The 13,311-nt window shown below is 44.6% G+C and overlaps 1 long non-coding RNA gene across 3 annotated transcripts in view; it reads left to right on the top strand.

The window, feature by feature from the left end:
• Positions 1–10,783, top strand: part of LOC309363577 — a 33,468-nt gene extending 22,685 nt beyond the window's left edge. Inside the window, exons 4-5 of one of the 3 annotated variants that reach the window (XR_014165419.1) lie at positions 6,996–7,109; positions 10,082–10,783. This is a non-coding gene — a long non-coding RNA (uncharacterized lncRNA). Of the gene's footprint in view, positions 1–6,995; positions 7,375–10,078 lie in introns of those variants that run through there. The other 2 variants (XR_014165420.1, XR_014165421.1) reach the window with 2 other exon arrangements.
• Positions 10,784–13,311: the final 2,528 nt, after the last annotated feature.

Genomic DNA, 13,311 nt, shown 5'->3' with positions numbered 1-13,311 from the left:
TGATGATGATGATGATGTTATTATTTGTATCCCACCCACCCATTTGACTCAGCTGCCAAAGTCACTCCGGGTGGCTTCCAACATAAGGGTTGCCTTCAGGTGCCTTCTAAAGGTTGCAAGTTACTTACCTCCTGGGCTCTGGGGTTACACAATTCCATACTCTCCATCGTTTCTCCGATGAAAATAGGGATGTCCAAAGGGAAGCGGGACATTTGGGGATCAAATCAGAAACCAGGACGGCTTCTCTAAATCCAGGACTGTCCCTGAAAAATAGGGACACTTGAAGGGTCTGCACATAAACTCCCCATAAACAAAGCCAACTGAATGCTAGATAAATAGGTCATGTCATGTAATCTCCCTGTAAACTTTGTGCCAACAAACCAGGAGGAATGTTCAATGAAAGGTTGCACCAAAAGTGAGCTCAGACTGGAAGTATGCAGAGGAGCTGCATCCAAATTAGGGCTAGCTAACCGTTTTTGGTCTGAGGCCGACATTGTCCCCTGGCCATCTCCCTGGGGACAGCATGCCAAAGTGGGTGTGGCAGAAGTGCACAAAGAGGGTGTTGCCAGACATATATTTAATAATTCAGCATCATTTCATTAAATTAAATTCATTAACTCTTAAATAATTTGGGAACTCTTGTTTTTATTATATAAGCAGCGTCAATGTCCTCAAATCGCAAAACAATGGATAATTAATTTCCTGATTCCAGTCTTGATCAAACAAGTACTTGACATATGTAGGGTGCTCAGCAAGCACTTAGCACAGAAAAGTGGCTTTGTGAAACTTCTGGCATGGCAGAACAGTGGCTGTTTTAATGTGCAATCTCTGCTGGGACTAGCCAGCCGCTGCTGATCATTCAGTGGGCAGACAAGGCTTCCCAGAAGTGCTCAAAGATGACTGAGCATTGCAAAAGCTATCATGAATGAGGAAGTGGCAGGTAACTTACTGGATACGGTTCTGCTGCTGTTGACAATGGCTGGAGAGGGAGCATGACACCACCACCCGAGATAAAAAAACCCCAGCGGAGAACATCACACTGCAGTACAGTCATACCTCGGGTTACAGACTCTTCAGGTTGCGTTTTTTCAGGTTACGGATGCTCCGAAACCCGAAAATACTGGAATGGGTTACTTCTGGGTTTTGGAGGTTGCGCGTGCGCAGAAGCGCCTAATCACAACAACAACAACAACAACAACAATTTATTATTTGTACCCCGCCCATCTGGCTGGGTTTCCCCAGCCACTCTGGGTGGCTTCCATAGAAACCAAAAATACACTAAAATATCACAGATTAAAAACTTCCCTGAACAAGGCTGCCTTAAGATGTCTTCTGAATGTCAGGTAGTTATTTATCGCTTTGACATCTAACGGGAGGGCGTTCCACAGGGCGGGCGCCACTACCGAGAAGGCCCTCTGCCTGGTTCCCTGTAGCTTTGCTTCTCGCAATGAGGGAACCGCCAGAAGGCCCTCGGCGCTGAACCTCAGCGTCCGGGCAGAATGATGGGGGTGGAGACGCTCCTTCAGGTATACTGGGCTGTGGCCGTTTAGGGCTTTAAAAGTCAACACCAGCACTTTGAATTGTGCTCGGAAACGTACTGGGAGGCAGTGTAGGTCTTTCAAGACCAGTGTTATATGGTCTCGGTGGCCGCCCCCAGTCACCAGTCTAGCTGCTGCATTCTGGATTAGTTGTAGTTTACGAGTCACCTTCAATGCGCCGCTGTGGGTTGCTAATGTGCATCCCGCATGGATCACGTTCGCAACCTGAGCGTCCACTGTATATATTTTTTAAATGTTGAGGGAACTTGGTGATCATTAAAAATAATTGGGGTCTGGGGTCCATGTATCAAGTGAATGGTAGCCTTTTATTATATGTGCTAGTTGTGGGGAGCTCAGGCACTGATCCTTGGCATGGGAAATGGCGTGATACAATCATATCCCTATGTTTTTGTGAAATGTTGGAAATGCAATTTCCAGTCACAGCCTGCAAAGTGTCAAACGTGGGCACTTCACCACTTGGGCAGAGTTGCACACCAAAAATTGCATATTAGTATAAATTTGTACTTAAAGGCTGATGCATTTTCTGGAGTGTGTGTATAACAAACTAATGCAGATATGCGGAGAACTGAAGACTGGAAAAATGAGAACCCCAAATTGATGGATTCATCCACAACCTTAACTTCCTTTGGGAAATGAATGGTAAAATCTGGAGAAAGTTGCATAGCTCTGATTTCCTTTTCCCTCACCTGCAGTATGAGGGTTCTTTGGCTAAGCTTAGTCTACTGGCAAATTAGATGGATCTCATTAAGTCTGGCTTGCTGTTCCCGCCAGCACCCTGAGCAAGCTGATACCTGTGCTTCTTGACTTTTCAGCTACCGGCTTGGAAAACATGTCAGATTATTGCAAATGAAGTATTGCTTTAGCAGCTGTCAGTGGAATGTTAGATGATTTAAAGCGACCAATTGGCTCTCCTGTCCAGGCTGCACATGAGGCAGGTTCCCCTATCACCTGCGCCTAGTTAACACTGTTGAATTAGGGCAAGGTTCCCTCTGGCTATTTGCACAGCATCACAGAGGCTTTTGGGGCTGGCCGGACCAGTAAACAGTGCTTTCTGTTGTTGCTCTATAAGCAGTTCCAGGACCATATGTGACAACTTGTGGGTGGAGTGCGAGGAAAAACAACTCACAATACAAAGGAACGGTGACAACTAGTTGTTTCATTTTAGCATAACGGGATGAGGATGAGTTCTTTAGGGCAGACTCTAAACCACAAAAGTAAGAAGGATAATCAGGATTTGTTTATATGTACTGTATATTGCATTTGATAGTGCAGCAACTCTTACTATCCTCTTTATATCCACTGGGTTTCCCCCCACCCAGCCATTGGAACTGATGAAAATGTCTGTATCATGACATTTGCCATTGTGCATAACAACAATATTTATTTATTTATAAAAAATATTTATATACTGCTATTCATTTTTTTAAAAAAAGAATCAGAATGGTTTACAATAACCATACGTAAAGGACAATGCATGCCATTCGAACATGTTTAAATCAGAAAGCAGCCAATTACAAATGAATCTCAACTTATGCAGGGTTCCATTCCGGGATCACCTGTAAAGCCAAAATTGTATATAGTCAAAAATACATTGAGTTCGATGGTGATTGGGGTTGCCAAAGTCATTTTTCTTAGAACCCCACCCCTTTTTATTCAGTGTGTAAACCTGAATGTGCACAAGTTGAATGTGCACAATTTGTCAGTTACCTATACTATGGAAATATGCATTATTAGTTGCCTGCATAAGCCTGATGGAATATAAAGTTTTCAGCAGGCATTTAAAAGTTGAAACAGAAGGTGCCTGCTAAATCTCTATTGGCAGAGTATCCCAAAATGGCTGCCATGCTCTCGTGTTAAAAAATGGGAAGTCCCTGTTTTCCTGGGAAAGTTGAGGGATAACCAGGCCACTGCATTCTGCTCTAGTTGGAGTCATGTCCAAAGGCAGCCCCACATAAAGTGTATTGCAGTAACCCAGTATTTAAGTTACCAAGGCATTGACTACAGCGATTAGTCTATCCCTGTCCACAAACAGCCCCAGCTTGTGAATCAGACAAAGCTGGTAAAAGCTAATTTTCTATTTTCTCCCTTACTGAAAGGCTTGCACCTAGTTCCCAGCTGGGAGGGTGAATATGTAACTAACCATCACAGCAATATTAATATTATAATTATAGATAATGATTTCAGTAGTATTAATGTTCAGGTAATTGCACCTAGGATTATTGCCTAAAAGAATATTTTATAAATATAAAGCACCACCCAAAAAAGCTGTTTGCCCTAGTTGTAAATAGCATATCGGAGGGGGGGGGTTAGGAAGCAAGGAGGAAAGGCTTAATCTCCCTTTTCTCACCAGCTCAGACCAGTTGGTTTCCCCAGACACAGAACGGGGAATTCTGAATTACTTTCCAATTACTTTCCAGTCTGTTTCAACAGACTCATTTAAGAAGCCCTTCTCTGGGTGTCCTCAATAAATTCGTCCCATAGGGTGGTCAGCCACACATTGCCAGAGTTGAGGATCTGCCATACTCCTCAACCATCCTGGTTTGAGGGGGACATCCTGGAATTACAAAAGCCAACCCAGCTTCTGATTGGATCCCGGAATGTCCCATTTTTTGGTTGGGCACTCTGGCACATGCTAGCAGCTCGTGCTAGATCTCTGGCCCAAAAGATGCCCGTTCTTTGGTTTCACGCTCTTGCGTGAGTCAGCTGGCTCCTGCAAAAACTCGGGGCCAAACGAGCACCCCAATTTTAATCAGTGGGATATAGGAGATTATGATTTGTGACACCAAAAAAAAAGTAGGGGGCAAAAGAGGACTCCAATTTGCATATGGTAGCTTAAGTGTATAAATACCAATTTTGAAAGAAATTTGTAACATTTAAATTGGAATATGGTAAAAGCATAAGAAATGGGTCCATAAATGCTTGTTTGGGTTAAAGGTGGGTCCTGAGTTTCTAAAGGTTGAAGAGATCTGCTCTAGAGGACACTTTCAAATAGAGGTCTGCCCTCTACAAAGTAGGGCAAGGAGACATCATTTGAACTGAAGCTGGTGGCCAGAAGAAGAAGAATAGGAGGAAGAGTTTGGACTTGATAGCCCACCTTTCACTCCCCTTAAGGAGTCTCAAAGTGGCTATCAATCTCCTTTCCCTCCCTCCCTCCCTCCCAACAAACACTCTGTGAGGTGAGTGGGGCTGAGAGACTTCAGAGAAGTGTGACTAGCCCAAGGTCACCCAGCAACTGCATGGGGAGGAGTGGAGAAGCGAACCCAGTTTGCCAGATTACGAGTCCACCGCTCTTACCCACTACACCACGCTGGCTGTCACTAGGGGTAGGCCTTTTCAACACTCCTGGTTGCAGAATTCTCTCACTAGAGAGATTTTCCTCCTGAGACCCATGCTGTGGCAAAAGGCCTTTTTATTTTCTCAGGGTTTCTTTTAATGCTCTTTGCACTATTTTCTGTTGCTGCCTTTATACTGGTTTTATTCTGATCAGATTTTATGCTTGCATTCTGCTTTTTCACTTCATGGAGGTTTTAACTTTTGTTCTTGAACCACCCAGAGAACTTTTTATTAATGGGCGGTGTAGGAATGTTGTAAATAAAGACAAGCAGAGTTTTGAATCAGGTACTTCAAGTCGGATCTAGTTTGACCCTGAGTTCATAACCCGGCAGGCCTCAAGCACACATAATTGCACTAATGGATCCATAACCTCCTACACGCCTGCAAATGAACCAGTCTCTTCTCTTCTGCCAGTTTCAAATGGCACCTGGAAATTAAGTCTTAAACATAAAGGGGGAAATATGGTGCCCAGGGAGGAAGAAACCTGGGTTTTAGCCAATAATCCTCCAGCTTTGCCAAATATTTAGCAGCTACTGCTTGCCAAGCCTAATTAATGTGTCCTGATGACCAAGTTAAGCACCTACTGTTTATCCTTTACATAATCTCAACTCAAGATGTGTGAGCGAGCCATTGAGTTACACTGGTATACTTTCTTCAGGGTTATGTGCCATGCAGGACCAAACTAAATGATGTGTAGCCAGCTGGCTTAAAGATGCATTTAAGGGCCCAGATACAAAGCTAATGTATCGGTTAGTTTGGCCCTATGGTCACCTAACAGGGCCCAGTTCCCTTTGAGTTACATATTACTCTTCTGTTGCCATAGCTCTGGGGTCTCTGAGGCCTACAGCCTTCATTTCTCTCCACACGCCAGACCAGGAAATTGTACACACCCTTCCTTGGGACTTCTCACGACTCCATAATGGCTAGCCCAAAAGTTATTTACATCAATCATCGCTTGGAAATGTACTTGCATAGTTGTGTTAGGAATTCCATCACAAGCAGTGGGACGGCGCTCTAAATTACCCATAAGAGTTGAGGCGGGAATTGTCTAAACCAGGTTGTAATTTGGTTATATAAGTGGCAATGGAAGCAGGAGAGTCCATTGTTCGTTTCTTCCTGTATTTGGTTTCACCCTGCCGGCTTTAAATAAATCAATTAAGGAACAAAACACCATAGGAGGTGGCAGGTGACCTACAAATTTTCACATTTCCCTGGAGGAGCCTGAAGATGAGACATGCACTTGAGGGTATAAGGTGGATGCTCTCAGAGGCATACCTAGTGTCCCTTGCACCCTTGGCAAGGAGCTATATTGGCACCCCCCTCCCCTGAAAAAAGCAACAACCTGAGAAGCAGGCGAGGTTGCCTGAACAGGAGGACCATGGCTCCTTGGGACTCAATGGGACATTTGTGCCACTCTATGCCTGGAGGCCATTCCATCTCCTCCTCCTGCAGCAGGAGCAGCAGTTCTTCCTGCTAGAGATCCCAGCGGATTCCTTCTGCCAGCAAAACAGATGCCGGAGTGCTGAGCATTGGGTGAGGGGGGTGCTCCCGATATTGGGAGGACTTCAACACCTGATAGGTGATTTTTGCACCCCCGCTGGGCTTGCGGCCTCAGCAGGAGCTGGTTTCAATTACCCCTAGGAATGCTCTCATTTTGGTGTAAGGTGTATGCCTCCATCTTCTTGGCAAGCTCTGAGGGATCAGAGTACTAGGGTACTAGATAGAAAAAGATAGGAAGGGAGATTCTCAAAGAGAAAACACCTTGCCAAGAAAGTAAGAAATGCCCACCTCTGCCAGTGCCTTCAAAACCAGATTTATTGGATTGCAGGTAGATTTTATATATATATTAGAGGAGTAGTACATATTTCCATTCAACCCTATTTCTCATCACACTTCATGCTTCAGGAAACCTCTGACCTCTGTGGTTTCCTTATTCTAGTCAGTCAAATACAAGGAACACCAACAAAGTAACACAACTATCTGCCACAGATATGGTGAGATGAAAAACGGCTGCTCAGATCCCATGAAGAAGGCCTCAAAGCATAAACAACCATAAAAAGATATCGTTGTGGTTTTTTTATGTGTTTCCTTACAAGTTCGTAGATGACAGAGAAGCTTAAGTGACCTCGAGAGCTGGGGACGTGTGACTGAGGCTTTGAACCAGATTGTCGACACTTCAAATCCCACCTTACTTTTCAAGTCATTTGGAACCTTTAGGTACATCACTATTTCTCAGCCTCAGTTCCTCATCACCAATATTGACTCAAGGTGTGAACACAGGGCACTGTAAAGTGGGTTTGATGTGTCCCAGGTGTGTGTGTGTGTGTGTTGTGCGTTATCCACACAACATCCTGTTCCAAGTTCAGTTTGTACTGCTACCCCCCACTCCCAATTTAATTAGGATTTTCTTCATCCAGAGATAATGTAGTGAGTTGGGGGGAATCCAACATAAAAATCACATATTACGCAGGACATGCTGAAGTGCATTGTGTGGGAGTGTGGTGGTGGTGTTTTGTTTTTTTAAAAGTGTGTGACAACTGTTTGCTGGGTGCCATCTATCACCACAACCACTACTTCCATTGCTGAGTCATTCCTTGGTGGGTTGCTAGTGGGGACCGGTGCAACACACAACAGATTAAAACATTCTTATTCTAGATATCTGGATAAAAAGATAAAGGGACCCCTGACCGTTAGGTCCAGTTGTGGACGACTGGAGTTGCGGTGCTCATCTCGCTTTACTAGCTGAGGGAGCCGGCGTACAGCTTCCGGGTCATGTGGCCAGCATGACTAAGCCACTTCTGGTGAACGAGAGCAGCACACAGAAACGCTGTTTACCTTCCCGCCGGAGCCGTACCTATTTATCTACTTGCACTTTGACGTGCTTTCGAACTGCTAGGTTGGCAGGAGCAGGGACCGAGCAACGGGAGCTCACGCTGCTGCGGGGATTCGAAGCGCGATAGGGATAGGCTTGTCTAAAAAAAAAAAAAAAAGTTTTTAGCAGCCACTTAAAAGAGTGTAGTAAAAGTGCCTGCCTGTTATCAATAATCAGGGTGTTTCAAAGTGTATGTATTGATTGAGGGAATGATAGAATTGTAGAGTTTGAAGGGACCATGAGGGTCATCTAGTCCAACCCCCTGCAGTAGTAAAAAAAGTAGGACCCCCCCGGATGGTTAAGTCCAGTCAAAGGCGACTATGGGGTTGTGGTGCTCATCTCGCTTTTAGGCAAGGGATCCTACGTTTGTCCACAGACAGCTTCCCAGCTCATGTGACCAGCATGACTAAACTGCTTCTGGCACCCTCTGGAACACCATGAGGGAAAGCAGAGCGCACGGAAATGCCATTTACCTTATTGCCACAGCGGTACCTATTTATCTACTTCCATCGGCATCCTTTCAAAGTGCTAGGTTGGCAGGAACTGAGACAGAGCAACGGGAGTTCAGCGTGTAGTGGGGATTTGAACCACCAACCTTCTGATTGGCAAGCCCAAGAGGCTCAGTGGTTTAGACCACGCGCCACCCATGGCCCTGCAATGCAGGAACAGTGCCTATTCTGGAGATCATAGCAGCTGGGATAAGGTGATCCCACAGGTAAACTGGTAAATTGTATCAAGTGTGTATGTCCTCATCACTTACATGGAACCGTTCGTTAAAAGAAAAAAATCCAGTTGTAGCCATTGACTTGGTTCTGACACTGTCAGTCGGAATATTGCTTTAAAACGGCATCTTAAAACATGTGAATCATTGCGCTGGCAGGAAGGATGTTGTGTGATAGAATTTAAAATGTGGAGCCTAAGAGGCCATAGAGGAACTAGCAGCAAGGTGCCAACTCTAGCATGGGGAATAACCTGGAAGATGGCATCTCTTCTGGCTCGACAGGTGGTAGAGCAAAAACAGGAAGTTCCTCCAAGGGCAAGATTGGAAAGTGAGTGGTTAGGCTGAGGAAATAAAACCGTCACTTGGTCATCATTGCAAGAGGAATCTAAACCCTGAAAATAGGACAAATGGTTTTGCAGAGCAGGTTCCCTGTACACAACACAGGATGTGATTTCTTACGTTTCCCACGGAAGCACTGCAAACATCTCATGGTATGTTCTCAGGGAACTGAAATCCTGTGGAGCAGTCCAAAAGTACCTTTTTCCGCTTCTCCAGAACTTGATTCTGAAGATGCCGTCAGGTGTAGTCAGATCAATTATCTCAGATGGGGAAATTGTTATCATCATCATCATTATCATCATCATCATCACCACCATCGTCATATATTTATACCCTTTCCCCCTGACGAGACTCAAGGCAGCTTACCTATAAACACGAGAACCGCTAAAAACATAGAAAAAAATCATTAAAAAACAATCAAGCATTGTTAGAAGGAAGACTATATACATATATACAATGTGTTAAAACCATGCAAATAATTTCAAATAAGAACAGCACCAGAGCTTTCATTAGAAGCAGTCAATTCCCAAAAGCTTGATGGAATGAAAACGTCTTCACTTGCTGGCAGAAGGACAAGGAGGGAGCCAGGCTAGCTTCTCCAGGGATGGAGTTCCAGAGCCTGGGAGCAGCCACTGAGAAGGCCCTTGCCCACATCCCCACCAAGTGTGCCTGTGAGGATGGCAGGACTGAGAGAAGGGCCTCCCCCAAAGATCTCAAAACCTGAGCAGCTTTGTATGAGGGAATACAATCTTTCAGATAGCTTGGACCCAATGGGTGTGGCTCAGGTTCAGGTCCGGCCCAACTGTTAGGCGAAGTGAGGCGGCTGTTTCAGGTGGCAGCAGTTCCCTGTTCACATTCTCTCTGAGTTCCCTAAGCCAGCCTCCTCTGTACCCCTTAAGCTAGTCTCCTGCCCTCAGGGATGGTGGGAGGATATTGTCCCATCAACAGGGTTAAGGTGAAATTCAGCTACCCACCCTGTAGTTGAATTCTGTGGGTCTTAGCCAACTTACTGGCTCCATCGGTGCAAAGATTTTAGGCTTGAACAACAGAACTTTCCCCCCTCTCATCCACTCTTGCATAACCTCTAAATTTGTTCTGGGGTCTCCCCCTAACTCTCTGGAGAGAGTGCAGGTTGCGTGTGGGAAGAGGAAAGTGGGGGAGGGGAGTTCCTGTGTGCAAATGTAAATCCTTGTGTTGACACAACAAGTTGTTTAGCACCACATTGGTATTACCCTGTAAAAGGACATTTTTCAGCAGGAACTCAGCAGAACTCAGTTCTGGCACCTCCCAGGTGGGCACAGAGAACAAGGGAGGCATTCATAGTGAGTTCTGGCACCTCTTCTTCTAGAAAAATAGCACTGCCCTGTAAGTGGAATGGGGATTGAGTGAGGGTACCCTATCTTGTCCTCTGCATCAGGCAGCAAAATGCTTTGGGCTGGCCCTGCTAATAGTCAGCCTTGGACCACACAGTAAGACTCCTTGTTTCAACAAAAGTGTGGCAGAATTGGAAGACGTAAATTCGGATAACATCAATGATGGCTACTTGATGTATACATTTGTGGCCGAGGTTGAACTGAACTTTGGAGCAGGACTTTGGGGAGAACTGACATATTGATTTGTCACCTGAGTTGGATAAACTGCAAAAGTTGATAAATTAGTAAAGTTTGATTTGGTTGGCAAACAGACTCTCGATGTCTATCTTTGAGATCTTAATTTAGCTCCAAACTGTAAGGATTATGACAGGTCCACTGGATTTGTATTTGTGATAATAGTAGGCCCAAACCCAGAATTTCTAGCAGACAGACCACATTATGTTGGATGGGTAAAACAACAAAGTCTATGAATTTAAAGCAAGCAGATTACTTGTGGATGACGCAAATCATGGAAATACCAGGTTACGTCTAGATCAATTTGCAAGTCATATCCGTACACTAATAGATGAAAGAGCTGGTGAAATACAGGTGAGGTAAAAGTTTTCAGCTCAGATTTCCTCTTAGTCAGGGACTAGGCAAGGTATTCTATACTAGTTTGCACCATCAGCAGAAGTCAGTCACAAAACATTTTCTGGATTGTAGCAGTGCTGTTGGGAGCTGCAGATGATGCACACTGGAGCAAAAAATAATCTTAAATTCACATTTCTGGTTTCCTCACCTCCAAAAGGATATTGTAGAGCTGGGGAAAGTTCAGAAAAGGGCAGGCAAAATTATCAATCTCCTATGAAAGATTGCAGCATTTGGGGCTTTTAAGTTTAGAGAAAAGGTAAATAAGAGGTGACATGCTAGAAGTATATAAAATGATGCATGGCATGAGCACTGGATAGCTCAGTTGGTTTACAGCATGGTGCTGATAACACCAAGGCTGCAGGTTCGATTCCCCGTATGGGACACTTGCATATTCCTGCACTGCAGGGGGTTGAACTACATGATCCTCCGGGTCGCTTCCAACTGTGTGGAGATACTGTCTGGGGCGGGTGGGTGTTGAAGTCCAAAAGCACCTGGCACACTGGGGAAAAGGGGTCATGGATACAATGGCATGGGAAGTACCACACGATGGAGAACATTTTCATGCCAGCGTGATGTAGAAGAGACTACATGGCAAAGGTGATGCTCAAGTAAATTATGAAGAACTAGAACTTCGAGGTATTAACCTGAAGTGTCAATCAATAATAATTTCTGCTCCCCCCATACTAGTGGACTGAAATAAAATCTATGCTGTTATGAAACTTTTAGAATTAGTAGAAGATGCAATGTATTAACAAATGATTAGCTCAGAGCAACTGGATACTGTGTATACACTTACAGTAGCATTTTAGAGAAATAATTACTGGCAGAATAGCATGCATGGCTAAGGTAAAAATATTTGAGGCTGTTCCATAAACCAAGAAGATAATAATGTATTGCATCAGAGCAATGGGAGCTTAATTAACACTCAAAAGGATTTTATTCCACAAAGGTGGTGACATTTGGGACGAAGATGGGAGAAAGGACTTGGTATAATTAAGACAAGAATAGATACACAAATTATACTGTGGGCCTCACATAAGTAAAGAGAAGATGTGTGTGACCGAAGAAACTCTGGGAGGATGATACTGGCGTATGTGGGTTATTCATGGATACAGGATGAGGAACAAGTGAAAAAATGAAACTGATTTTGCTTCACAAGCCAAATAGGATTCCACAAAGTCCAAAATGTTTTCTGTATTAATTGCCCACTAATGATGTCAGAGTTAATCTTTCAAATGTCTCCAGCCAGGACTTGCTCCATATGGCATTTCGTTCTCACAGATGGATCATGGTTTCCATTCTGGGTTTTGGGTTGCTGACAATCCTGAGGCGTCAACATGCCTCCTATCTCTGAGCTTGTCATAGAGAAGGAAGGTGACATGTGGAAATAGAAGTGCCATCTCTTCTCTGGTGACCAGTTCATTACAGATATGATCCTGTGACATTGGCTAACCAAGTACTGGAAAGAATCACTGGTGCAGCTGAGCATGGGTGTGAGAGTTGGAGCAGAAAAACCACCACAAGGGCCAAGGGAAAGGGGTTGGCATGCTAACCTCTCCACCTGTTCTTCTTCCACTTAAAATTGCAACAGCTCCTTCTCGTTTTTAAATAACATTGCGGTAAAGTTGCATGGGAGCTGGACCATAAAGAAGGCTGATTGCCGAAGAATTGATGCCTTTGAATTATGGTGCTGGAGAAGACTCTTGAGAGTCTGATGGACTGCAAGAAGATCAAACCTATCCATTCTTAAGGAAATCAGCCCTGAGTGCTCACTGAAAGGACAGATCCTGAAGCTGAGGCTCCAATACTTTGGCCACCTCATGAGAAGAGAAGACTCCCTGGAAAAGACCCTGATGTTGGGAAAGATGGAGGGCATAAGGAGAAGGGGACGATGGAGGACGAGATGGTTGGACAGTGTTCTTGAAGCTACCAGCATGTGTTTGACCAAAGTGTGGGAGGCAGTGGAAGACAGGAGTGCCTGGTGTGCTCTGGTCCATGGGGTCATGAAGAGTCGGACACGACTAAATGACTAAACAACAACAACAACAACAACAACAACAACAAAAGTTGCATGCAACTGTTTTTCACAGAGGGCTTTCTTTTGAGTTTAAGAGTAAAATCCCAGTCACAGATCGGCCCAGTTCTGTCCTCTCCTCTGCTTTATATGCAGTGGGAACTGGAAACACACTTTGGAATCGTTGGTTCTCCAAATGATGTTGTTGGACTTTGGTTCCCATCAGCCTCTTCCAGTGTGGCCAATGTTAAGGGATGATAAGAATTGTATTTTTAAAAAAATGCAGGGCAGTATGTTGGCTACCCCTGGTCAAGTGGATTTATGTCATGCCTAACAGTGTCAGTTGGGTTCAACATGGCAAGGGCCTGTTCACATAACAACCAGCCTGCACATCAAGAACCTCTGCTGAGGCCCTTCACGAGCTGCCCCCTTTATATTGATACATCTCTAATCTCTGAGTGACTCCAGGG

The sequence above is a fragment of the Podarcis melisellensis genome (genome assembly GCF_964234715.1).
Source record: "Podarcis melisellensis genome assembly, chromosome: 2".
Lineage (NCBI taxonomy): Eukaryota > Metazoa > Chordata > Lepidosauria > Squamata > Lacertidae > Podarcis > Podarcis melisellensis.
This window is presented reverse-complemented; position numbering and strand designations above follow the sequence as displayed.